The sequence below is a fragment of the Adiantum capillus-veneris genome, chromosome 6, assembly GCF_014529385.1.
Source record: "Adiantum capillus-veneris isolate H3 chromosome 6, ASM1452938v2, whole genome shotgun sequence".
Lineage (NCBI taxonomy): Eukaryota > Viridiplantae > Streptophyta > Polypodiopsida > Polypodiales > Pteridaceae > Adiantum > Adiantum capillus-veneris.
In genome coordinates this window covers 42,538,981-42,548,818 of record NC_140936.1, presented here as the reverse complement: position 1 = coordinate 42,548,818, position 9,838 = coordinate 42,538,981, and the positions used below count along the sequence as shown (strand labels likewise).

Below are 9,838 nucleotides of genomic sequence, written 5' to 3'. Positions count from 1 at the left end.
ACTTCCAAAATTCAAAGGTTGTGTCCAATGGTCACAAACCTTAGGGAAATTGGATGCTTTGGGAGTGTACACAAAAGTCTTCAAGACTCCTACATAGGAGGGGCGAGCCCTATAAGTAGGGGATGCGAGAGAAACACACACACCATTAGGGAAAATTTGGACTCTCAAAGGGGCCCTATAAGGACTTTGAATTTCTCTCTCTTGTCCAAACGGGAGCACGGTAAAATTTTCACAAATAAAATCAAAACTTGTCGAACCTTCTGGAATTAGAATGTACTCATTGAGATCTATCCATTGATATATAGCATGCCATCATATTCCTTATATTCTAGAAGATTCTATTTTTTGATGTGACAACTCCGTCTTATAAATGGAATCTCTCCCCACATCTAAGCTTCAGTGGGGAGGCCATAACTACTACAAATCAACAAATTTGTCGGAGTTTGGCAATTCGGAACCTACTTTCTAAGATCTTGCCAATGATATGTTGGTTGATAGGGTTTTGGCATAGCAATCATGGACTTCATCGGGTTGCCCACTTTGGACAAGAGAGACACAGTCAAACATCCTTATAGGGCCCCTTTGAGAGTCCAAATTTTCCCTCATGACACACACTCACAAGCTCCTTTTACACAAAGGGAATAGGGGACACATGTCAGCTCCCTAGCCCAGTGGCCCACAAGGTGCACTCAAATCCTATTGGATGGCCATAGGGGTGGAACAATGAGAATTAGGCTAGAGTAAATCAATTTTAATTTATTTAAAAAACTTGATAAAAGAACCAATAAGAATTAAGCTCTCTAGAAGACTATTGGATAGTCTTGCAAGGGGTCCAATGAGCATTCAACAATCCAATGGCTTGCCTACTTCCTATTGGCTAGAAGACAAAGGGGTCCAATGAGAGTTTAATTGCATTATCTAATTACCTAAAGCTCTTACAAAAGAGGAAAGGGGGACACATGTCACAAGGCTATCACTTATGCTTCTCAATTATGATTGGCTAAGCTTTGCAAGGTCCAATGGGGTGCCAGCAAGAATAAATTGCAAGAGGGGTCGACCAAGCGAGAGAGGTGGCTGATTTTGGCAAGGTATTATCACACACACACACACACAATATCATGTGTGAAGCAAGAAGACTCTCTCTCTCTCTCTCTCTCTCTCTCTCTCTCTCTCCTTCTCAAGCTTTAATGGAAAGCTCATCATCTACTCCAAGCTTGTGAGAAGGGAGGCCTACACGAACAACTCTTGGATTTGTGATGCAAATCCAACCAAGAGCCAAGCTTCAATGCATGCTCATATCCTCTACCATGCTAATTACTAAGCTATGCTAATCTATTCTGAGTGATTATGTGAGGAGATATACTTCTTTCTTGTAAGACTACTCCTTCCTCTCAATTTACTCTCATACCCCACTAGCTCTCACCATCTTCGAAGGTGTGTGTCGTCTTGGCTCTGAGACCGTGAGGGAATTGATGTTGTGTTTTATAAGTGTGTGCATGGTGCTTGAAGCTTCCATATTCATTGCACCAGCAAGATATTGAAGGAACACAAAGTATTGTATTGTAAAATGTCTCTCTTGATGAGGAAAACCTATAATACAAAGCCTTTTGGAGGGGGGGACCGTGAGGGAATTGATGTTGTGTTTTATAAGTGTGTGCATGGTGCTTGAAGCTTCCATCTTCATTGCACTAGCCATATATTGAAGGAACACAAATTATTGTATTGTAAAATTTCTCCCTTGATGGGGGAAACCTATAATACAAAGCCTTTTGGAGGGGGGACCGGCTCCATGTAAATCCGGACCTCAATTGTTGTCAATAGCTTAATTTCTCTCTCTTTTGAAGTATGTCCATGCCTAACTAACTAGGTGTTATGCCTTTTGTTTCTCTCTCCATCCAAGCACTCTTGCGATGCTCATTAGGAATCTATTCTAATAAAATGCTCACTTTTTTAATGCTATTTTCCACTACACACAAGTTACTAGGCCATTAATTGTTACATTGGTAACAGAGCATAAGGTTTCTCTTTTCTTGGTCAAGAAGGGAGGTCCTCAAGCTAGCTATAAATGGTGGTATTATTAATTGCAATTGAGTAAGTAGAATAGGGATTTTTAAGCCTTGCAGTGTGCCGACCTTCGTGCAGATAATGGGGCATCACCGTGGAGAGCTATGGCCTTAATAGTGGAGTCGTACGGGGCTTGCCTATGGCTTTTGCCTACAGCTTAACCACTGTTGAGCTATTAGAAGCTTGACAGGATCCATTACTGTTTTGGTGTTGAAAGACCCTCTCTTATATTCCTTGCAATTAATGATATTCAAGCCATGGGTACAGGAGCTTGAGTGATTTTCTAAAGGGGTAAAGATGAGTATCAACTAGGGCTTGAAGTGCCAAAGTACACCTAAAAATATCACACCTAAAAAAATTGCTAGTATGGCTGGCAATAGTAAAGAGAGTGAAATTAATGTTGATAGCTTTGATTTTGCTAATGAGAAGGCTAGTAATGATTCCCCTATGCTTGCTAACTACCTTGTTTCTAGGCTTCAACAAGCCTTGGGCAATCCATCCCTCCAAAATGAAGTACAACGGCAGCTTCATGCTCATGGGATTCTCCAAACTCCCCACCATGACAAGAGAGTACGTAGGAAGCCTCCTTGTGAGACTTCCAAAAGAGGCCTCTATCCGATTTGGGAAGAAGAAGAGGATCCATACAAAGGGCTCAAAAATATACTTCTTGATGACGCATCTCCTTCCCAAAGGAGAATTCAAAAGCCCCCACCAAAGGAACAAGAAAGAAGTCAGTCTCCTACCACCTCGGCGGAGATGTCTCCACGAAGACGGCAGGAAAAACGCTCTCCATCACCTCCTAAACGGATAAGACCATCATACACTTCTCCACATCATAATTCAAAGAGTGATGATAGAAAACAAGAGAAGAAGAAGGCGAGAAAGAGGTCACCCTCTTCTCCATCTTCTTCATCCTCTTCCTCTTATGAAGCAAGTGATAGTGCAAACAAGAAGGATCAAGGCAAGAAAAAGGCAAGAAAGAGGTCACCCTCTTCTCCATCTTCCTCAAATTCTTCATCTTCAGAAGAAAATGATGGTGCAACTTTTGAACCATCAAAAAGAAGAGTCCATAGGAAATTCTATGCCGCGTGGAAGAGATCGTCCAAGCTCAAGAAGTTCAGAGAGGGAGGAAAGAACATCTCTTTCCTTACCTACTATGGGACCTTTGGTGCTACGGACAAAGTCTTGGCTTTCATCCAACAATTCGATGCGGCGTTTGGAGACGAGGGCCTTACGGATTCCTCTAAGATGCACCATGTAGCTATACATTTTCAAAAGTCCGCAAGACAATGGTGATCTAGCCTACGGGAAAACGGTGAAGCTCCACGAACATGGAAAGCTTTAAGAGCTTCCATCATGAAGCAGTTTTTGGTCATCGATGCCAAAGACAAAGTACTCACTGAATGGCAAAGCTTGAAGCTCTCTCCCTACAAATCCATTCACAAATATGTAGACAAGTTTTGGGACTTACATCTCAAATCCACTATCTTCAAAAAGATGGATTTTGGAGAGCAAAAACAACAATTTTGTGCGAGCTTAACGGAAGATATGGAGGAGTATGTCAACTCCTAAAGGCCACGCACCATATCTGCAGTCATACACCATACCATGGTGGCTTCACAAATCAATTTCCAAACAGGGGCTAAGAGAAATATTAAGCCCACAAAAACCAAGGGTTCCAATGAGCCTAAGGGGAAGGACAATGTCCAAAAGTCTCCTAAGGACAATTCTAATAACAACAAAGCTAAGGTGAAGGGAGTTTACAAAGGCAAAAAAAAACTCTCTCCTAAAGATCATGAGCATTATCGCAAGGATAACCGTTGTTTCAAATGCGGCGAGCAAGGGCATGCGGCCGCGCTTGCCACAAAAGAACACTTGCCATGAGCCTCCTAGAGATACCTTGGTTGAAATCCAAGAAGAGGAAGCTCACCACAAAGGATCTCCTCTATGCCATTCTTGGGGAAAGGTAAGAGAACATGATGCTTTTATTCTCTTTGACCCTAGTTCTACTTACAATTTCATATCCACAAAGTTGGCCACCAAGCTAAGCATCCAAGCCTATGAGATGGGAGATGTCCTAGCCGCCGATGGTGCTTTCAAGGGGCAAGAAGCTTTAGCCACTCCCTTAATCGGAAAATTGAGGCTCCATGTCCAAAGCTATGTGGACAAAGAGGACTTCTTTATCTCTCCTCTCAAGCACGAGGATGTAATCCTAGGGGCACCACGGTTTGATCGCATGGCTACCAATGTTAAATTCCTTGAAAGGAAAATCTACTTTAGGGTCAGGGAAAAAGATATTTACATAGATGCTAAGGAGATGGGTAACACCATACCCATTGTACATATGCAAGCTTTCAATAAGTCAATAAAGAGCTCTATTTTCCGTGTACATGATGCATGCCCTTGTTCGCCGCACTTGAAACATTGGTTATCTTTACGATAACGCTCAAGCTCTTCAGGAGAGAGTTTATTCTTTCCTTTGTAAACTCCCTTCTCTTAAGCTTTGTTGGAATTGCCCTTAGGAGACTTTTGGACATTGTCCTTCCCCTTAGGTTCATTGGAACCCTTGTTTTCCGGGGGATTATTATTTCTTTTACCCCCCGTTTGGAAATTTATTCGCGAGGCCACCATAGTATGGTGTATTACCGCCGATATGGTACGTGGCCTTTGGGAGTTTAGATACTCCGCCATTTCTTCGGTTAAGCCCGCACAAAATTGTTGCTTTTGCTCTCCAAAATCCAACTTTTTGAAGACAGTGGCTTTGAGTTGTAGGTCCCAAAACTTGTATACATATTTGTGGATGGATTCATTGGGAGAGAGCTTTAAGCTTCGCCATTCGGTGAGTACTTTGTCTTTGGCATCGGTGGCCAAAAACTGCTTCATAATGGAAGCTCTTAAAGCCTTCCATGTTCATGGAGCTTCACCGTTGGCTCGTAGGCTAGACCACCATTGTCTGGCGGACTTTTGAAAGTGCATAGCTACATGGCGTAGCTTAGAGGACTCCGTGAAGCCCTCATCTCCAAACGCCGCATCGAATTGCTGGATAAAGGCCAAAACTTTGTCTGTAGCACCGAAGGTGCCATCATAGGTAAGGAAAGAGATGCTCTTCCCTCCCTCTTTGAATTTCTTCAGCTTGGATGACCTCTTCCATGCGGCATAGGATTTCCTATGGCCTCTTCTTTTTGATGGTTCAAAAGTTGCACCATCACTTTCTTCAGAAGATGAAGAATTTGAAGAAGGTGGAGAAGAGGGTGACCTCTTTCTCGCCTTTTTCTTGTCTTGATCTTTGTCGTCTTCACCATAGCTTTCATAAGAGGAAGAGGATGAAGAAGATGGAGAAGAGGGTGTCCTCTTTCTCGCCTTTTTCTTCTCTTGCTTTTTATCATCCCTCTTTGAATTATGGCGTGGAGAAGAGTGTAATGGTCTCCTCCACTTTGGTGGTGATGGAGAGCGTTTAGCCCGCCGTCTTCGTGGAGCCATCTCCGCCGAGGTGGCGGGAGACTCACTTCTTTCTCGTTCCTTTGGTGGAGGCTCTTGAGTTCTCCTTTGGGAAGGAGATGCATCATCAAGAAGTAAGTTCTTGAGCCCTTCATATGGATTCTCTTCTTCTTCCCAAATCGGAGAGAGACCTCTTTTGGTAGTCTCACAAGGAGGCTTCCTAGGTGTTCTCTCGTCATGGTGATGAGCTTGGAGAATCCCGTGAGCACGGAGCTGCCGTTGCACTTCACTTTGGAGAGATGGATTGCCCATGGCTTGTTGAAGCCTAGAAACAAGATAGTTAACAAGCATTGAAGCATCATTAGTAGCTTGCTCATGAGCAAAATCAAAGTTATCAACATTAATTTCACTCTCTTTACTATTTTCAGCCATTCTAACAACTTTTAGGTGTAAACTTTTTAGGTGTACTTTGGCACTTCAAGCCCTAGTTGCTACTCCTCTTTACCCCTTTAGAAAAAGCACTCAAGCTACTGTACCCGCGGCTCGAATACCATTAATTGCAAGGAGTAGAAGAGAGGGTCTTTCGACACCAAGACAGCACCGGCTCCTGTCAAGCTTCTAATAGCTCAATAGTGGTTAAGCCATAGGCAAGCCCCGTAGGACTCCACTATTAAGACCATAGCTCTCGACGGTGATGCCCCGTTAACTGCACAAAGGCAGGCGCACTGCAAGGCTGAAAAATCCCTATTCTACTTACTCACAGGCAATTAATAATACCAACCATTTGTAGCTAGCTTGAGGACCTCCCTTCTTGAGCAAGAAAAGAGAAACCTTGAGCTCTGATACCAATGTAACATTTAATGGCCTAAAATCTTATATGTAGCGGAAATTAGCATGAACATAGTGGGCATTTCATTAGAATAGATTCCTAATGAGAATTACAAGAGTGCTTGGGTGGAGAGAGCAACAAAAAGCATAACACCTAGTTAGATAGCATCGACAATACTTTCAAAAGAGAGAGAAATTAAGCTATTGACAACAGTTGAGGACCGGATTTGCATGGAGCCGGTCCCCCCTCCAAAAGGCTTTGTATTATGGTTTCTCCCATCAAGAGAGACATTGTACAATACAATTCTTTGTGTTCCTTCAAGACTAGCTAGTGCAATGAAGATGGAAGCTTCATACACCAAGCAAAACACTTAATCAAACACAACTTGAATTATCCCCGTTCTCAGAACCAAGACCTCACACACCTTCGAAGATGGTGAGAGCTAGCAGGGTATGAGAGTAGATTGAGAGGAAAAAGAAGTATCTTACGAGAAAGATGTACATCTCCTCACATAATCACTCATATTAGCATAGCTTAGCTTAGTAATTAGCTTGGTAGAGAAGATGAGCATGCATTGAAGCTTGGCTCTTGGTTGGATTTGCATCCACATGCCAAGAGAGTGTTGATGTAGGCTTCTATCTCACAAGCTTGGAGTAGGTGATGAGCTCTCCATTAAAGCTTGGGAGGAGATAGAGTATTCTTCCTTCACACATGGTCAAGTGTGAGTGTGTGTGTGTCAATCCAAGCAAAAATCAGCCCCCCCTCTCTCTTGGGCGAGCCCTAGCTGCTAAATAGGTCTGGCCTTTGTCTCATTGGACCTCCCCAGGTCAAGCCAATAGGAATTAAGCAGCATAAGTGATAGCCTTTAGACATGTGTCCCCCTTTCCCCTTTTGTGAGAGCTTTAGATAATTTAATAATTAAACAAAACTCTCATTGGACCCCTTTGTCTCCTGGCCAATAGGAATCAGGCAAGCCATGGGGCTCCTGAATGCTCATTGGACCCTTTGGGAGACTGCCCAATAGTCTTCTAGGAGACTTATTTCTCATTGGTTTCTTTTATTAAATGTTTTTAAATTAATTAAACTACATTTACTCTAGCTTAATTCTCATTGGTCCACTTCAAGGGTCTTCCAATAGGAATTGGGCACACCTTGTGGGCATCTGGCCTAGGGAGCTGACATGTGTCCCTCATTCCCTTTGTGTAAAGGGAGCCTGTGTGTGTGTGTGTGGCTTTCTCTCTCATCCCCTAGCTTTGGGGCTCGCCCCCTCCCATGTAGGGATGTGCAAAGACTTTTAGGGCACACACAAAGCATCCAATTTTCCCTAGGGTTGACCTTTGGACTCAACCTTTGAATTTTGGAACCTTAGCATTTTGGAAGTCTTAATGGGCTGAGCCTTAGGGTCTTTTTGGCCCATTGTTTCACATGGCTCTTTTGCAGATGGCCCCCCCTTTGGATCCCTATTTTCCCTCCTTTGGATCCCTAACTGTGGCCGGTCTGCTAGCTTAACCAATATTCTAGCTTTTTCTCCCTTGGCACTTCCCCACATTAAATGATCAGTTTAATATGAGAAAATCATTTAGGAGAATTAGATATTGATTATTATGACACACTCATAGGCTCTCTTTACACAAAGGGAATAGGAGACACATGTCAGCTCCCTAGCCCAGTTGCCCACAAGGTGCACTCAAATCCTATTGGATGGCCATAGAGGTGGACCAATGAGAATTAGGCTAGATTAAATCTAGTTTAATGTATTTAAAAACACTTGATAAAATAACCAAAAAGAATTAAGCTCTCTAGAAGACTATTGGACAGTCTCCCAAGGGGTCGAATGAGTATTCCGCAGCCCAATGGCTTGCCTGCTTCCTATTGGCCAGAAGACAAAGGGGTCCAATGAGAGATTAATTGCATTATTTAATTATGTAAATCTCTCACAAAAGGGGAAAGGGGGACACATGTCACAAGGATATCTCTTATGCTTCTCAATGATGATTGGCTAAGCTTTGTAGGGTCTAATGGGGTGCCAGTAAGAGTAAATTGCAAGAGGGGTCGACCAAGAGAGAGAGGGGGCTTATTTTGGCAAGGTATTATCACACACACACACACACAATCTCATGTGTGAAGTAAGGAGACTCATTCTCTCCTTCTCAAGCTTTAATGGAAAGCTCATCATCTACTCCAAGCTTGTGAGAAGGGAGGCCTACACAAACAACTCTTGGCTTTGTGATGTAAATCCAACCAAGATCCAAGCTTCAATGCATGCTCATCTCCTCTACCATGCTAATTACTAAGCTATGCTAAGCTATTATGAGTGATTATGTGAGGAGATATACTTCTTTCTCATAAGACTACTCCTTCTTCCTCTCAATCTACTCGCATACCCCGCTAGCTCTCACCATCTTCGAATGTGTGTGAGGTCTTGGCTCTGAAACCGTGAGGGAATTGATGTTGTGTTTTATACATGTGTGCATGGTGCTTTAAGATTCCATATTAAATGCACTAACAAGATATTGAAGGAACACAAAGTATTGTATTGTAAAATGTCTCCCTTGATGGGGGAAACCTATAATAAAAAGCCTTTTGGAGGGGGGATTGGCTCCATGTAAATCCGGTCCCCAATTGTTGCCAATAGCTTAATTTCTCTCTCTTTTGAAGCATTGTTGATGCTTATCTAACTAGGTGTTATGCTTTTTGTTGCTCTCTCTATCCAAGCATTCTTGCTATGATCATTAGGAATCTATTCTAATGAAATGCTCACTATGTTTATGCTATTTTCCACTATACACAAGTTATTAGGCCTTTAAATGTTACAAAAATCATAATTGATGTGACGAACATCTGCCAATTTTGTGTCTGTCTCAATTTGAGAAACAACTTCTTCAATTTGTAGAATTGAATGATTTGCTTTCAAATCTTGTGAACCAATGGCAGCTTTCTAAGAATTTTGCAAAAATTGTCTCGCTAAACCTTCAACTTCGTTAGTCCAAGTTGTACGTGAAACCCTTGTGTCTAGTCTTTGTCATTTAGGACTTCTTTGTTCCTGTATCAGTGTGATCAAAGCCGCATTTGCCACTGTTAGCTTTTGTGTGTTGTGTAAATCATTGTACTACTTCTACTTGATACATGACTTAATTAAAGCCTGACAAACCCCAGTTAACTCCCCAAGTTAGTAACTTGCATGAAAAGGGCTTATCTGACATCATTCATGATAGATGACTATCTATGAGCTATCATCGTTGCCCATTTATCCCTAAAACTCATATACATAATGTACAAGGTATGTAGATGTCTATCATTGCTTCAACTTTGAAAAAATTGCAACTTTGGCTAGGAGTTACTGTTTTTTTTTTTGAAACCCTTAGCTTGTACTCTCTATGCACAGCCTTTTGACAAAGTTTGGCTTGCTTTGAGCTTGTATTTGGATGTCAGTCTTGAGAATGACTAATGGGTAGATCTGGCACCTTTTGTTGCCAATTACATGTAGAACCAATGATAATGATCAAA

General features: G+C 42.2%; 1 pseudogene; it reads left to right on the top strand.

The window, feature by feature from the left end:
* Positions 1–2,430: 2,430 nt before the first annotated feature.
* LOC147455415 (uncharacterized) lies at positions 2,431–9,316 on the top strand (annotated as a pseudogene).
* The last annotated feature ends 522 nt before the right edge of the window (positions 9,317–9,838 follow it).